Source organism: Nilaparvata lugens, chromosome X (genome assembly GCF_014356525.2).
Source record: "Nilaparvata lugens isolate BPH chromosome X, ASM1435652v1, whole genome shotgun sequence".
Classification (NCBI taxonomy): domain Eukaryota; kingdom Metazoa; phylum Arthropoda; class Insecta; order Hemiptera; family Delphacidae; genus Nilaparvata; species Nilaparvata lugens.
In genome coordinates this window covers 17,052,121-17,069,788 of record NC_052518.1, presented here as the reverse complement: position 1 = coordinate 17,069,788, position 17,668 = coordinate 17,052,121, and positions in this window count along the sequence as shown.

Sequence of the window (17,668 nt, the reverse complement as noted above, 5' to 3'; positions counted from 1 at the left end):
AAATAATTTTCTACACAGATTATCCTCAAGATGAACAGATTATACAGATTAAGCAGCAATGAGTTAATTTCTCCAATGGAGTGTATTAGTAAACAATACCTATATCGAACAAGATAGAAATTAGAAAAAATTGTAATTGAACAAAGTTCAATTACAAAATACAGAAGTAGTGGCAAAGAATGACGAAGTAAAGAATTAAGAAAAGAGAAAGAAAGATGAATCAACAAGTTGTCTGAATTTAAAATTCATCCTCACACCCAATCTTTGAGGGGTATTCTCAATGATTATATAATTATACCTGCAGATGAATTTTTTCCAATATTAATAGAAATGAGTACAGTTGACATGCCCAGTGTCAGACTATATTGGTCAAATGAATGTTGGTATGTATGCTCCTATAGCAGACCTGATAAGCAGGAATAAGTTCCAGCGGATTCTCCAATATTTTCATGTAGTGAACAATGAAAAAATGCTTCCTCCAACCAATCCTCTACATGAAAAACCTTTTTAAAGTTCGCCCCCTCCTCCTCTCTGCTCTACAAAGAACTGTGCATGATATTCCTCAGGAGAGATACATGCTGTTGAGGAATGCAAATCATTCCTTTCAAGGGCAGGAGTGGTTTGAAGCAATATATCAAATCCAAACCCCATAAATGAGGCTACAAGTGCTTCACCTGAGCAGGTAGTTCAGGAATGATATATGATTTCAGGAAAAACACTGCTGACGATCTGGTGATATTGTATGTACATTGAACGAATACTCAGCAATTAACAAAAATTATAAAGTTTATGGAGATAATTCCTTCTCCTCACTGGATTTTGTCCAGCATCCTTGGCACAGTTCGCAAGGATAGATTGGGTAAATGTGTAATGAGCACCGAAGAAGAGCTGAAAAAATGGGTCGGGGATCTCATGATAGGGTCGAGAAAACACAAAATATATCACTTGTTGGCTGGTTGGACCGCAAAGCGATCATGTGAATTTTGTATCATCATTTGCATGTAGAGTAAACAACTTGTTCCACAAAAGTAGTGAATGAATGGAATTTAGAATATGATAAAACCATTCCCACATAAAACCTAATGTTTAGTTTCAATTCTACCTTTTTATATTATGTAGGTATGTATTAGTTATGAAGGCATTTCAATGATAGAGAAACAACAGTCCTACAAAGCTTGCAACATCCTTGTTTTGTGTTTTAATAGAATATGATAAAATGCCACAATGTGGATGATGATGCTGTTCTTCAACTAGGTTCCAAGCAAGAAGGAGAGAGGGAAAGACAAAATTGAAGATTCTCTCTCAGTAGAAAGCTCTGAATCACAGTCTTCTACCACCTCTGTAGAATTTGAACCAGAGATAGACAGTGAGAAAGTGTTCGAGGCAGTGGCATTGGAGAAGAGCTCACAGACGTATTTTATGGGTTTATTTGACTTACAAGTGATAAAGAAAATTCAAGTGTGGGAACAAAGTGTCTCAGAGAACTTTACCGCTTGAATTAGGATTGCAAATGAATTTAATAAGGGGTCAAATGAAATATCTTCATGCATCATTAACCATTTTAATTCTATTATCATGACACCATCAGAGATAAAAGAAATAATCTTTTACTAACTTCTCTCTCACGCCATACACGACTGTTCAACTCATCTATGATGGATGTGGTGGTCAAAATAAAAATACCATTCTAGTCAGTGTAGTTTGCTATTGGTTTCTGAAAGCTCCAGAGAATGACAATGAAGTACAGATTATGATCCCAATGACTTGTCGCAGCATCATCCGACCATTTCGAGTCTTCAGAAACATTGAAAAAAGCAGATTTGAATAAGTCAAAAAAATTTGGAATCCACAAATTCATTCATCTTATTATTTTATGTTTTATTAATTATTAATAAACTACCATGTTCATTTTAATATCACCTATTTTTATTTGCTCTGCTTTATTATTATTATTATTTTGAAGGTATATTTTATGTGGAAGCCTTGAAACAATTCCAATTGTGGATGACTGGAATACCCCTGGGACAAATGATCAAATTTTAGAGGCCCTGGAGAACTAGCAACAACAACACTTTGGAAGGTTTCCCGGATGTTATAGGCCTCTATTTTTTGGAAATCAATCATTTGGCCATTTTTAGAACTTTTGATCTCCATTCTAGATGCTGAGGTTTCATCAGCTTCAATATTCACATTTTTGTCAGTTCTGTTAAATTTCGGCATCCTTTCTTTATGTTTTGTACATTGTTGAGTCTTTCATCAAGTTCTTCATAAGAAAATCGTAAAGAGAGAAGATTCAAGTACATTGACAATGTCAAAGTGGGACAAGCATAGTCATTTCTGGAAGGAGAAAATTGCCTACCAAACCAAAAATACTACAATTAATATCTGATCCACAGTTTCAGTCTTGAGGTAGGTTTCCTGGACTGAGCTGGACGACAAAAATTTCCAACATCACTGCATTCATTAGCCTATTTTGCAGAATTGACTAAAAATGTGAGCCCTTTAGAACTTTATAATGCCAATTTATAATTTTATTTATTCTACCTCTGATCTCCATTCTAGATGCTAAGGTTTATACCATCATCAGCTTCAATATTTGTCAGTTCTGTTGAATTTCGGCATCCCTTCTTTATGTTTTGTACATTTTCAAGTCTTCCACCGAGTTCTTAATTGACAATCCATGTATAAGATGACGAGATTAAATTTACAATCTACAAGCCATTTTTGTAGACTACTAACTTTGATTATTTGTTGGTAATCATAAAAGATAATGCTTTATAGTTCATAGAATATGTGAGACTTCATTTAATAATTTACTGAGAAGTGATATGGGTAACACTACAGTTTTGTAAAATAATATTTCAAAGTACCCACTACCATACACAGAGTATCAAAATAAATGTTTTTAATGGGTGTTAACCATATATTATATTCAATATACACTAAACAAGAGTGCCATTGAGCTTTGGGTTTCAACTTGAAAATATTGATAACCTGTGTAATATAGGTTTTTGATACAGTTTTGAAAGACAAATACAATGAATTGATAGTATATCAAATTGAGATTCTTTGGTATACTTATGAAAAATGGTTTTTAATTCAAATACAGTAATTCATATATATATATATATATATATATATATATATATATATATATATATATATATATATATATATATATATATATATATATATATGGAATATATTAATAAATGTGTGTGACTAGTTTTCATGATAAACAGTGGTATATTATATTTTTCAGTTGAGTAACATCACAAACATTCATCCGATTATTTTATGATTCATTAATTATTAATATACTACCATTTTGTGTTGAATATCATATATTTTTATTTGATCTGCATGATTATTATTTTGAAGGTATATTTTATGTGGAAGCCTTCAGTGTGTTCATCTGTAGTTATATCGAGTGAATTTCACCTTTCAATTTACATATCACTACTTTGTTCATATGCAAGTGATTTGAAACAATTTTCAAGTTGTTTGTCACAATTTTGCCTACTTGAAGCATCGTTATGTACCAAAATTATATTGGTTAATCCCTTTTTTGTTTAATTCTTTGGACAGACATAATACAGTCAAAGAATTTCAAAATTTATAGTTGTTCTGTATATATTGGGAGAAAATATTGCTTTATGGAATTTATCGCCTTATTATGTTGGCAGCCTGGTTTTGTTTTTCGGTATGTGACTTGATCCTTTTGTATTATGGTGACTAGAGCTTGTCCTAGTAACTATGTATTGGAATTTTCTCGAAATTATATTATTGTATTTGGAGAATACTCTTTCGCTTTTGTAAAGGTGCATACAGATATACGCGCCTCAAACACGTTCCGCACTCGCTCCGCAATCGCTCCGATCATGAACGTTACGGGAGATGTTAGCTCTTCTCGCGATCCACTCTTGTTCCCCGGTCGATCATCAATCGATCTGCTCGAGTGACGTTCGATTGCGGAGTAGAGCGAAAGCCTGTACGCACCTTAATAGTTTAGATCTAATTTCTTTTCACATTATGCATAGACCTAAATTTAGTATATAATATGATTTAATTTGTCATCCCTTTTTGCCCATAGTGGTAAGTTGAAATTTGTTAACTTTAATCATGTCAAATTATTTCATAAGCTTATATGTTTTGGAAATCATCCATTTAGCCTTTTTTGGAACTTTATAACACCAAATAATAATTTTCATTTATGCTGCCTCTGATCTCCATTCTAGATGCTGAGGTTTATACCATCATCAGCTTCAATATTCAGATTTGTCAGTCTGTTGAATTTCCATATGATTTTCTTCATTTCAATAGATAATGGTATTTTTTTCAAATGCATGAAAGTTTATTTCTTTCAACTTCACATAACATTTATTAATTAAAAATGATGGAAAATGCTACTATTGATAGGAACCTAAGTTTAGGAGCAATCCCAAAAGATTTTAAAATTTGATGATTAATAACAGATCTGAAATGACTGCTTTGATTGATAATCTTCTTTCTGATCAAGTTGAACATCAAGAAAAACTTGTTGAAAAATCTAATGCGCAATGTTCCAATTTATCCAATGTTGATAATGCATTTTATAATGAGTTAAAAAATCCTGTTGAGAAATATCTCAGTGATTTGTGATGAACTTGATATTGATAGTTTGATGACATTTTTGCATTTATCTTTGAAAATACGTGATTTATCTTATATTTCTGACAGTTATCTTTTGCATTAATTTATCTGGGTGCTGACATTATCTTAATTTTACTGTAAAGTGCATTATCATTTTATGCTGTACTACTGAAAGTGCTTGTATGGTTTATAAAATAAACAACTTTGAATTGAATTAAGATATGTTGTGTATCTACTCTTACAGTGTTGCTTCCTCTGATGATGAGAGATTCAGAAAGTATAAAGTAACCTCAGAATGTAGGCTCATGGGATGATGATGAATCATTACAGAGGAATAGAGGAAATAATTATTCTGATAGAAGAAATAATGGCATTGTTTGTTATTCATGTAACAAAAGAGGACATCTTTCAAAAAACTGCTATTCAAAAAACGACCAGCGCACCTTATAGGTCCAAAGGACAAAACTTATAAAAAAATTTAAGCTAAAAGTTATAAAAAAGAATTTTAAGATGGAAAGTAATAAGAATTTCATGTTGGAAAAATAAAAAATTATTTTTGTGGAATAGTAAGTTTTAATAGTAATTTGGCATTTATTCCTGTTAGCTTCTGTAAATCTGATAAGACCTGCTCTTGTTGATTCTGGCTTTACTTTTCACTTTTATTTCTAATCAATTGTTTGATGAATTATCTAAAATTGAAAATAGTAATCTTGTTTTGTTAAATAAGAGAGTTAGTTGCTTTACTGATGATGAACATTAAGAAATTATGTATTGTTAAAATAAAAATCCAGCATCTTACTTGGAAACATCAATTTCTAATAAATATTAGGGAAAATTTACTGGATCAAATAATTATTGGATCTGATTTTATAAAATTTTCCCAGCTTATTGTTAATCTTTTCAAACAGAGTTATTAGCCTACTTCAGTTTTGATTCTAATAAGTAATGTTTATTTAATTTGTGTTTAATTTATGAAATAAGAGAGTGGGTATGTAGGAAAGTTTACTTCGGACTTGAGATTTCAGAAGATTAATTGACTTTTTGTTCTAGTGCTTACATTGTTATATTGTACATACATTTATATTCTAGTGTTTATATTGCATATTGTTTCTTCTGGTACTAATTGAATTGTCTTAGACATCCATCCTAATTACCTTCAACATTTTTGAACTCTCTTCCAGAGCTCAAGCATTAGCTTTTCTGGGAGAGCCCATTATTTCAATATTATATAAAATAAAAGAAAACATTCGTTGAATATGTTTTTAAATTAGTTTAGATTATAATTAGTTATAACATTATAAGAATGTTTTTGTTTCACTTGTTTGTAAAAAAAAGAATGCAATAAATTGATTTGATTTGATTTGATTTATAATCTTCATAAAAATTCATTGAATTTTGAAAAGAATAGTAGGATTTCTGTCAAAAATGTTTCTCCTGAAGATAAGTCGCATCTTACTGAAACTCAATTAAGTAAATTGAATAATATCCATGTAGGATAAAAATATTTTGTACAAACTGTGAAACGAAGACAGAAACAATAAATTATGACAAAATTGTGATCAATGATGAAAATACACTGGACAAAGTTTTGTATGATGTGAATATCAGGTTAGTATTAGGTTTCGGAGCTATAAACAACTGAAAATAGAGACCTTCCTATTGCAGTAGATGATTCCTGGCAAAAAAGGGGACATACTTCTCTGAATGGTATTGTTTCTCTGACTTCTTTGGATACTGGAAAAGTTTTAGACATATCAATTAAGTCAAAATATTGCAGATGACCTGATAGATTGAAAAATGTTCACTTGGACAATTGTAAAGCCAACTATTTAGGTGTAAGTGATGGCATGGAAGTAGTTGATGCAGTTGAAATGTTTCAAAGGTCAGAAATGTACAATGTCAGGTATTCTGAATATTTGGGAGATGGAGACACAAAAGCTTTTCAAGCAGTGAGTAATGCTTTACCATAAATTCCGGATGCTCCAATAATAAAATTAGACCATAAAGTTCTGATGCTCCAAATACAAAATTAGAGTTCATTAGGCATATTGAGAGAAGAATGGGAACAAGATTGAGGAAACTGAAAGCTAAAGGTAAAAAACCCTCTGATGGTAAAAGTTTAGGAAAATTCAACTTTTCTATGGTTTAGCCATCAGAAAAAATAAAGAGCAGTTTGGGCTACATATATCTACTCTAATAATGATCAGCCTTCCCACACAGTACAAAACCTCTCTGGGATATTCTATTTTGGTTCCCTACCTTTTATAAACATCCCAGGTCATGTAGGATGTTCAGAGGACCTACATAGAATATTCCCAAAGATACATTTCAACAGACAAATTTTTTTCTGATATGTATTAGATGTATTCAAAATAGAATATATAACACTATTTGTCAAATTTTATAAAAAAAAACCTCACATAAGTTCCTCATTCTCTGTAAACATTCCAGGACTTGAAGAATGTGCAAATCATGTTTTCAGAAGGTACCGCAGAATTTCATTACCAAAATCAATTTGAGATATTTGCATATTTATGCTAGGGACGTGTCATGGACATAAATAGGAACCTTCTCTGTTGTGAAGTTGAATGACCTACTAAGAAGCTGAGAAAACAGTTTTGATTGTTGCAAGAGACCATAGAGCAGGGGAGACCGGGGTAATTGCGCCACAAGGGGCAATCGCGCCACCCCAGCTTAAAGAAAAGTGGTTGGCAGTATGAGCACTCTGTGAAGGGAATTTTGTGCACCGAGGTTGGTATTGCTCAGTCTGATAGTGGCAGAACCTTTGCTGTGGCTTGTTTCGATAGAGGATAAATTTACTAAAATTTCTTCATTTTCTTCTAATTTGAAGGCATCTTATTGTTAAGGTGAGTACTCTTTAGACAGTAAAAACAGCTTTATCTAAGTATACTACAGAAATCTTTAGTTATTTAGCTAAATTTCCATATACACAGACATCCAGACTAACAGAAGCTTCACTTCTGGTTGATGTGTTTTTGCCAATATGTCGGACTGGGGTAATGACGCCATGTCACCCAGGGTAATCACCCAGGTGAGTGAAAAAAATATTTTTTCATGGCCTACATTGCCCATTTTGCTTTTTTAGATGGTTCGTGCAAGAAAGCGGACAACTGAGAAAGCCAATTGGACAGAGGAGCAGCTGGTTGAAGCCATTCGACAAGTCTCTGAGGGAAAATCTGTAAAAAGTGTGGCAATACAATTTGGTATTCCAAGATCCACTTTAAGAGGTCGTATAAAATCCAATGACACTTCAAAGCCATCATTGGGAAGGAATAAAGTGTTCAATGATGAACAAGAAAAACTCCTAGCAAAGAGGGTTCTGGATTTGGCTAATGTTTTTTACGGCATAACTCTAACTGACCTCAGGCGTCTGGCTTATAATATTGCTGAGGAACTTAAAATTCAACACAATTTCAACAGAGACAAGAAAATGGCAGGTGAAGATTGGGCACATGGGTTTTGTAACAGAAATAAAATTACTTTGAGAAAGCCATCACCAACGAGTCTGAGTAGAGTTGTTGGTTTCAACAAAGATGAAGTTGATCTATTCTTTTCAAACCTGACAACAGTTGTCGACAAATTCAAATTTGGAGCAGACCGAATCTATAATATGGACGAGACAGGAATCTCAACTGTGCAAAAACCTGGACAGATTCTTGGTCCTAAGGGACAAAAGCAAGTTGGTGGTGCTATAAGCTGGGAGAGGGGCCGTAATATAACCGTGATATGTTGCTTCAGTGCTTCAGGCACATATGTCCCCCCAATGATTATATATCCTAGGAAAAGGATGTCACCTTTGCTTGAGAGAGGTGGTCCAGTAGGAGCCCTCTACAGATGTTCGCACAATGGCTGGTCTAATGAGGACCTTTTTCATGAATGGTTGGAACACTTCAAAAAGTTTTGTAAACCCACTGCAGAAGATCCGGTTTTGCTGTTGCTCGACAACCATGGGAGCCACATTTCGTTGAACACATACAACTATTGCCGTTTGAATCACATCCACATCGTGTCAATCCCTCCTCACACCTCACACAAAATTCAACCCCTAGATGTGTCATTTTATGGGCCTCTGAAAAAATCTTTCAACAATGAATGCAACAAATTTATGAGGGCCAATTCGTACCAGAAATAACTCCCTATGACATTGCTTACATTTTCAATAAAGCATACATGAGTGTAGCTAAACTTGAGAAGGGTGTATCTGGATTCAAGACCACAGGGATATATCCTCTGAACCCTAAAAAGTTTGATGACAACGAGTTCACTGCAGTACAGCATCCAGACACACAGCTCGTTGATGATGAGCCAGAGGATACCTTTGAAGCCCCAGTGCAGCGTGCATCAGAGGTCAACCAGGAGAAGACTACAGCTACTGCTCCTACTGCTGAAGTGAACCTTCCAGGACCATCAGGAGTTATGTTCATGAAAGCATCAGAGGTCAACCAGGAGAAGACTACAGCTACTGCTCCTACTGCTGAAGTGAACCTTCCAGGATCATCAGGAGTTACGTTCATGAAAGCATTGAATAAATTCTCACCAATTCCTAAAATTGCAGAAGCCAAGTTGAAATCCAACACTGACCGGAAATTGCATTCTTCAATAGTCACAGGAACACCGATGAAAACAGTTTTAGAAGAAGCTGAAGCAAAGAAAAAAGATAAAGCTGTAAAGAAAGATGCAAAAAGAAAAAGAGATGCCACAAAAATCCTGAACCCTGACAAGAAAATTAAAAAATCCGCTATTGTTAAAGTGAAGAAAGAAGAAGGAACAAAAGGGAAGATATTGAAGAAGAAAATCAAATGTCGCTGTCTTATTAGTTTTGAATCTTCAACATCAGATGAAGAGGACGTTCCCCTGAAAGACATTTGTGATGACAATGAGGATGACGATACATTCAATATTTCTGATGCAAATGTAGATATTTGTCTTGTTTGTGGAGAATTTGGCCATAATGAACTTTGTTACAGATGCACAAAGTGTGGGAAGTGGGCACATGCTGAATGCAGCGGTGCTGATAGTGCCAAAAATTATATTTGTGACTTTTGCTAGAATTTAGGCTACACTTTTGTCAGAGATTTTGTGGAACTTATCCATAATTTAGGTAAGTAAAAACAAATATTGTCAGATCCACAAATTAGTTTATTTGAAACTTGAGCATTGAAACTTAAGTATGGTTTTCAAATAAACTAATTTGTGGATCTGACAATATTATTTGTTTTTACTTACTTTTGTTAACTTTTGTTAGAATTGAGAAGGATGTAGCCTGTCACTTTCTTTTAACATTCATTACATTCTATATCATTTTTAAATACAATTATTCAGACAAATAAAGCACTTGTGAAGCTAATAATGTTCATGATTTCCCTTGATCATCTGTTTCTGTTACTTTTAAAAGGTGTGGCGTCATTACCCCGGTCCAATGGCGGCATTACCCCAAGTCCCGGGGTAATGCCGCCATCATGCATAATATTTGAAAAAAATTTTTCAACAATGATCCTTAGTAGATACATAACTGAACAAATGATGAAGTATCAATAGGTGAGTGATAAAGCTAACAAAGAAGTTTTGATTGTTTAAACTTATCTCTAAGGTAATAAAATAATTGTATTAGCTTAAGGTGGCGCCATTACCCCGGTCTCCCCCACAAAGTAAAGAATGACTTTCCACAGTATTTGGAAGCTGACTTTAATTTTTTGTTTGGTAATATCACATTGGGCTATACAAGAGGCCTGGATATATTTACAATGGGAGTGAATTGCACGGATTCAGTTATCACATAAGCATTATTTCGGAACTTAAAAACCCTGAAACGAATTGGTCTCAGGAAAGAGATATTTCATCTGTAACAAAGTATTTTTCAACTTCAAGGTACATGGCAACCTAAGGGCCTACTAACAACTAATATTGGGAATTGCATGATAAAAGATAAGGTGCCAATAATTTGGAGAATGGGTCCGCTTTTGACATCAGAAGAGAAGAGTGTGGTAGATTGAATATTTGATAAGGCAAAATCAGGATTTCCAATGAATCCTGACAATGTTAAAGATTCTGTTCAAATGTTCTTGAAGCTGCTAGAAGACAGAATCAATTCACTGATGACCGGCCGGGAAAGAAGTGGATGCAGTTGTTTCTTCTAAGACATCCGGAGGTGATTAAGTGTTGCAGTGAGCTACTGTCAAAATCAAGGGCCAGTGTGACTGAACAAATGATTAGACAGTGGTTAGGAGATGTGCTCATGTAGTGTTCCGAAGAACAGTATTCAGATGTAATTGAATGTGGAAAACGGATATTCAATTCAGATGTAACAGGTGTTCAGTGCTGTCCTAAAAGTGGGGTCCTCCTTGGTCCAAAACAATATAAAAATCTTTATGACATAGCTGCAGGTAATGAAAAAGAATTAATAACTGTGCTCACTACTTTTTCTGCAGATGGAGATAACAAGAGGCAGAGGACCCTAAAGCTCCAAGTTACAGCGCTGGATGCTACTGAATGTGAGTTTTACAAGTTTTGTTACATAAATAAATAGACACTTTTCTCTTGTTTTCCACAAATTTGGAAATTTCAACTTTGATGTTCCTTTTCTCAGCTTCTATTCAAGATAAACACAAGATATTTTAAAAAGATTCAGCACCACTGGGATTACAAACTGAATGTGTGGTTTTCAAATATATGCATTCAGAATAGAATAAATATATATTTAGTAGTAAATTAAAAAAACATCACTCAGAAAAAAATTGTAAAGAATACAAATTCAATCACATAAAAATTAAAATTATTCATATAGAGGAAAAGTTGATCTTTCAAATTAAAAAGAAATTCAAGTCTCTATGTTGTAACAGATGATGTCTATGTGAAAATGAACTTTCTGAATATGAATGGAGCTCTGATAATGATATTGATGTATATTTTACTAGTGAAGGTTGTGGGAAAAGTTTAGAAACAAAACCCCAGTTCTCATTTAAAGAAGAGTTATCAGCTTGGGCAATAAAACATGGAATTACTCTTACAGCCTTGTCAGACTTGTTAATCACACTAAACAATCATGGACACAATGAACTTCCAAAAGATACTAGAACTTTGCTAAAAACACCAAGAAATGTTAGGTACTTTACAAAAAGTTAATCGAGGTGAATATTGGCACTTAGGGTTGGTAAACGGTTTGTGTCACATCTTATCACAAGCAAACTTTGTTATTGAATCAAATCTTATTGAATTAGTAATTATCAATATTGATGGATTGCCATTATCAAAATAGTCTCACAGCTGTATGTGGCCTATTTTGGGTTCAATTTTCCCAACTAAAATGGTTTTTGTTAGTATTGGAATATATCAAGGCCAAACCATACCAGAAAGTGCTTTTGTATTCCCACTTCTACATCATGAAAATTAAATAATTATTCGGTGTTAGTTTAGTCAGTGAATTAGTTTTTATCAAGTTGATATGTGGATAAGTCTTTTCTATTGATGAACTATTATCACAAAACAGTATCTCTAGTTGTGTTGGCCATAGCAGAAATAAGTTATTTCCTTCATCGGTGTTGGATACTTCTGTCAAGTAGGTCTCATAGTTCTACTATCGTATTTATTCATTTTTAGATTTTCTATGCTGTTTTGCCAAATGAAATCAACTAAATCTTCCTAATACAACTCTTATGAGATGATGAGCAAATATAACTATATTGGAACCCAATGTACCTCTTTTTTGCCCAAGTGAAGCAAGGACTGACATTAAATCATCTGTCTGTCAGTATGTCACAAAACTACGGCCAAACTCCATGACTGATTTGTAATGAGATTTGCAATAAATAATGGCTGGTAATTAAAGATTATTACAAAACTGTGCTATGAAGTAAACGTTTTTCAGGCAGTTTCAATCTGTTTTGTTTGAGTGAACTTTTAAAAATTGTTTTTCAGGATGTTGGAAAGGGGTTAGCTAGATTGGTGTACGTTCTGACTCATTTAAAAAAGACTAGCAATGCTTCTAGGTATAAAAAGAAATCATTCTCTCTCACTCTGTATTATATCATGTTATTTCTCAATTTTTGTTTTAGATGAGTATTCGTCAAAAAAAAAGATAAAAGCCACTACAGCTACTGTGTTGCAGACTTCAAAGATGATGTGAAGGTTATACCAAGAAAATGTTTAACATCCAACAATAGATTTGCATACTGCCAATCAATTATACTGATAAACAACTGGCAAAGGCTGTTGAAACATGGGAAGATACCAATACCAATATCTGGCATCTCTGCAGGGTGAAGTGAATTCAAAGATGAGGTGAAGGTTATACCAAGAAAATGGTTAACATCCAACAATAGATTTGCATACTGGCCATCCAATTATACTGATAAACAACTGGCAAAGGCTGTTGAAACATAGGAAGATACCAATACCAGTACCTATCCTCTCTGCAGGGTGAAGCGAATTTGTGCAAGAACAGGTATGAGCACTGATATGCAAATTAATATCTATAATATAAGAATACCGCAACTGATGCACATTGTCTTAAACTGAAAAAACATTATTGCAGTTGGTTAAATATAAAATTTATTTTCCAAACAAAGCCATTGATTATTCCAAAACTTAATACAGATAGTATTTGAAAGCAGGCTGCACCATGCATGAGTTTTTTGTAATGAGAAAAAATTAAATCTCTCCTTATTAGGCGTTAGTTTATTTAACAGGGTGTCTAACTTCAGTCCGGGAATTGTACGGGATTTTTATACTGGCGTGAAATAATCTGGAAACCTCCAGGAATCTAATAATTATAATTGAACCTCCTGGAATGTAAGCAGACTTGAATACTGTAATATTTATATCGTGCTACTTCAATTCAAACGTATATTTTCTTTGCTAAATTGAATTAACTTTTTATATCAAGTTAAATTGTAAATGTTTATTATTTTCTTTTTAGTACCAAGTTGAGGTTCATTAGAATTTTTTCCCTACACACAAACTTGTCTATGTGGGGAAAATTCACAAGTGTTCTGTATTCTTCTATTATGTCTGTACTGAATTTGTAAACAAAAAATTTTGATATGATTAATAAAAAATTTTCACAAATTCAACTAAAATTGTAACAGGATTTAACTATGAATTTATTTGATAAACTTGATTAGAATATCTGGCTTTCAGATGTTATTTCAGATTGTTTTTCCATCTTTGTGGTGTAAAGAAAGTGTCCAAAAGTGAAGTCTGCTTTAATTACCTGGAAGTGATCATTATATTTTTGAATTCTTAATTATAATCATGGAAAATGAGAAGAAAAGTAATTGAATAAACTTAGAACTGTTTTACGCCTATAGATTATGATTGGTTTTAATTCATTTCTCAAACTCTATTATTTAGCCTTCTCTGTTAGTGATGTATATTTTTATGTTTATATTCAGTAATTTATAGTAATATTTGTAATAGGCCTATCAATTGAGAAAGAAATTTCATATTTTTCATGAGTTATGCTACTTTGATGTAAAGGATTATGTTCCTATGGTGGTTTATCTTACACATTTTATGCAAATAGAAGTTACTATGTTATTTCTAGTCCGAGCATTAACATTGTTATCACCACCCAAATTTTAAAATTTTTATCTACAAACAAAGCATAAGTACAAGCATATAGTTTAAAATATGCATATAGTTTGCAATCTAATATACATGAGATCTCTTGCAGCCTATTTTGAAATACGGTATAGAATTTTGAGAATTATAACACCTAAAAACATATGAGTTAATTGCTAATTGATCTATTGTTCAAATTGATGTTTCCTTCCTGTTGTTTTAAATTGAGGTGTTCACTCGAAGTTATAAGTTATAAATGTATAGAATATTTGAGAATTAACGCATAAAAACATAGGAGTTAATTGCTTATTATTGATCTGTTATTCAAATCAATGATTGCATCCTTCAGTTGTTTTGAATTGAAGTGTTTTGTGCAATATGCCTTTTCATGTAAAAATGTCTCTATATTAAATTATCAATAAAATTTCAGATAAGACTGAAATTATAAGAGCTGTAATAACAGTGGGTCTTGTTCAGTTACCTCAAAGTTTTCTACTCGTACAATGACTTCTTGGGCTTGGGCAATAATATTTAAATCAGTTTAAACAAGTTCACCTATTTCATTCAAGCTTAACTCAAAACCTCCTTCGACGTAGCTCAATGAAAGTTTTTGATGTAATATTATTATAATAAGTTCATTTTTAAATTGATAAAAGTATTTTTGAAGTTAGAGATATTTCGATACAGATAAGAGGTCAAAAAATCATTATAATCATGAGATAATAAGCATTTGACAGGTAAATGATCGACCTGTAGTGATCTTAACATAGGGAGCTGGGTTGTCATAATCTGGTTCATTTAATTGTTTTAAAATTGCATCACTTTTCTATCCTTTCTGATCCATTGTAGCCATAAGCTTCAGCTTTTAAATAGAAGTGTGTATGGGCCTTTTAAAAAGTATGTGAACTCAGCATGTGATGCATGGGTTACCACTAATAAACGGCCCATGACTATTTACGACATCCCCCGTAAAATAATAATAATAATAATATCGTGTGACCTGGCTGGCTTAGGTCTGGTGTCAGAGTTTTCACGTCGCAACTGATCAATTTCAGGGCCTCTGACATGACCTAACGATTGCTTTTTAGGCAACCGGGACCGACGGCTTAACGTGTCCATCCGGAACACGGGAGTGGTCCGAGATAAATATCTTGCCCGGGCCGGGATTTGAACCCGGGCCTCTGAATCATAAAGCCAGCATCTGATCCACTCGACTACTGCAACTCCAACCCCCGTCTATAGTGAGAACAGCATTACCAAATGCTGCAGCTCTCAATAACATAAAAAATGGATTTAAGGTCACTGAGATCAGTCCACTGAACAGAAATATTTTCACTGATTGTAATTTTATGCCTTCCTACACTTTGGATAGGCCAGACCCAAAGACTGACAAAAGTTCATCAACTCAAGCTGAAGAACTCAGTTTAAACTATATGTAATATAGTTTTATTTCAAATCCAAACAAATTCATTTCTCAAAATGTATATTTTATTATGGGAATGTAAATTCTAAATTTTTTGTTGGAAAATTTAGAGCTCATGATGAACAACAGGTTACTTTTATGACTTAGGCTGTGCATTTCTTACATGTATATATGTATACATATTGTATGTATATTGTCAAATGGTTTCTATTTTCTTTAAAATCATTCCAAACTACTGTACTCAGTTGATTCGTTATTCTGATTTCATTTCATTTTTCCATTAGCGGCCTTCAAATATTTGCAATATGTCTGAAAGACTGGTACATGTTGCTATTGAAAGTTGAAAGGACCACGTTCAGGCCACTAGCAATTTTTCCCTAGATTTCCAGTCCAATTCTTCATGTGTAACTTCTCATAAGAGAATAATATCCTTCCATTAGCTTACTTTTCTTGATTTTGTTTTGAAACAATCTGCATAGAGGCTACTGTATTCGATGTACCACGAAAAAAAATGTTTGAGATCTGTGTGTACAGAAATTACAATCCACATGTTATTCCTGTCTTGAAAAAAAAAACGAATGGGAAAAGTGGTGATTTGTGACAATCTTAGTTCACATATAAGTGTGAACGAACGTTCTTAGACTTAGTGAAGAGAACAACATCCAGGCGTCTATATTTTGGAAATCAATCATTTATCCTTTATTAGAACTTTATAAATTTTTGTTAAATTATTACTGCCTGTTGGAATCAATTTGCGACGATGCCCGCACGTGATCGCGCACGTGTGGAAGTTCTATATATGGAAAATATAGAGTTCAAGATAAAAAACAGGCTACCTTTCTGACTTAAGCTGTGCTTTTCTTACATGTATATTGTCAAATCGTTTCTATTCTCTTTAAAATCATTTCAAACTACTGTACTGAATTGATTCGTCATTCTGATTTCATTTCATTTTTCCATTAGCAGCCTTTAAATACTTGCAATATGTCTGAAAGACTAGTACACGTTGCTATTGAAAGTTGAAAGGACCACGTCAGGCCACTAGCAATTTTTTCCTACATTTCCAGTCCAATTCTTCTTGTGTGTAACTTCTCATAAGAGAATAATATCCTTCCATTAGCTTACTTTTCTTGATTGTGTTTCAAAACAATCTGCATAGAGGCTACTGTATTCAATGTATCACGAAAAAAAAGTTTGAGATTTGTGTGTACAGAAATTACAATCCACATGTTATTCCTGTCTTGAAAAAAAAAACGAATGGGAAAAGTGGTGATTTGTGATAATCTTAGTTCACATATTAGTGTGAAAGTTCTTAGACTTATAGAAGTTCTCTAACTTACGTAAAGAGAAGAACATCCAGGCGTCTATATTTTGGAAATCAATCATTTATCCTTTATTAGAACTTTATAACGCCAATTTATAATGAAGAAGCCATTTATTGATTTTTTTGTATGTTCTTTAGATTTTTTGTGGGAATAATATACTACTGTTAGTGAATATATACACTCATATATTTGTTTATATGATTATAATGATAATTAGTGAGTCATGTACTGTTAAGGCCGTTGTGCTATGCTATTCAATATTTCATGAATCCCAAAACCGCATTTCTTTTATCACATGCAACATGTCCTCTTTCTTTCTGTTTTGTAAATTGTTGAGTCATTCACAAAGTTCTTAATATGAAAATCCAGAAGAAAGAAGATAGAAAAAACGAATTTGTGAGAGAAAACTACATGAGACTTGAAGAGAGCCTTGACAGTTCAAATACAGACAATGTTACTCTAATAGCCCAACTAAGGGCTTTGGAGACTGAGCTTGAGAAGCACAAATATCACCTGAAACAGGCAAAGATGAACATGATTTGGAATGGAGAAATAGGTCGGATATCTCTTCTTATATATGAGGGAGAGAATTTGTGGACCACATGGACTGAAAATTGTCCAGCAGGGGCTGGTTAGTTTCAAACAGTTTCATTATGAGGTAATGAAATATTTTATTCCTGGATGATTGTTATTGACCATAAAAATTGGA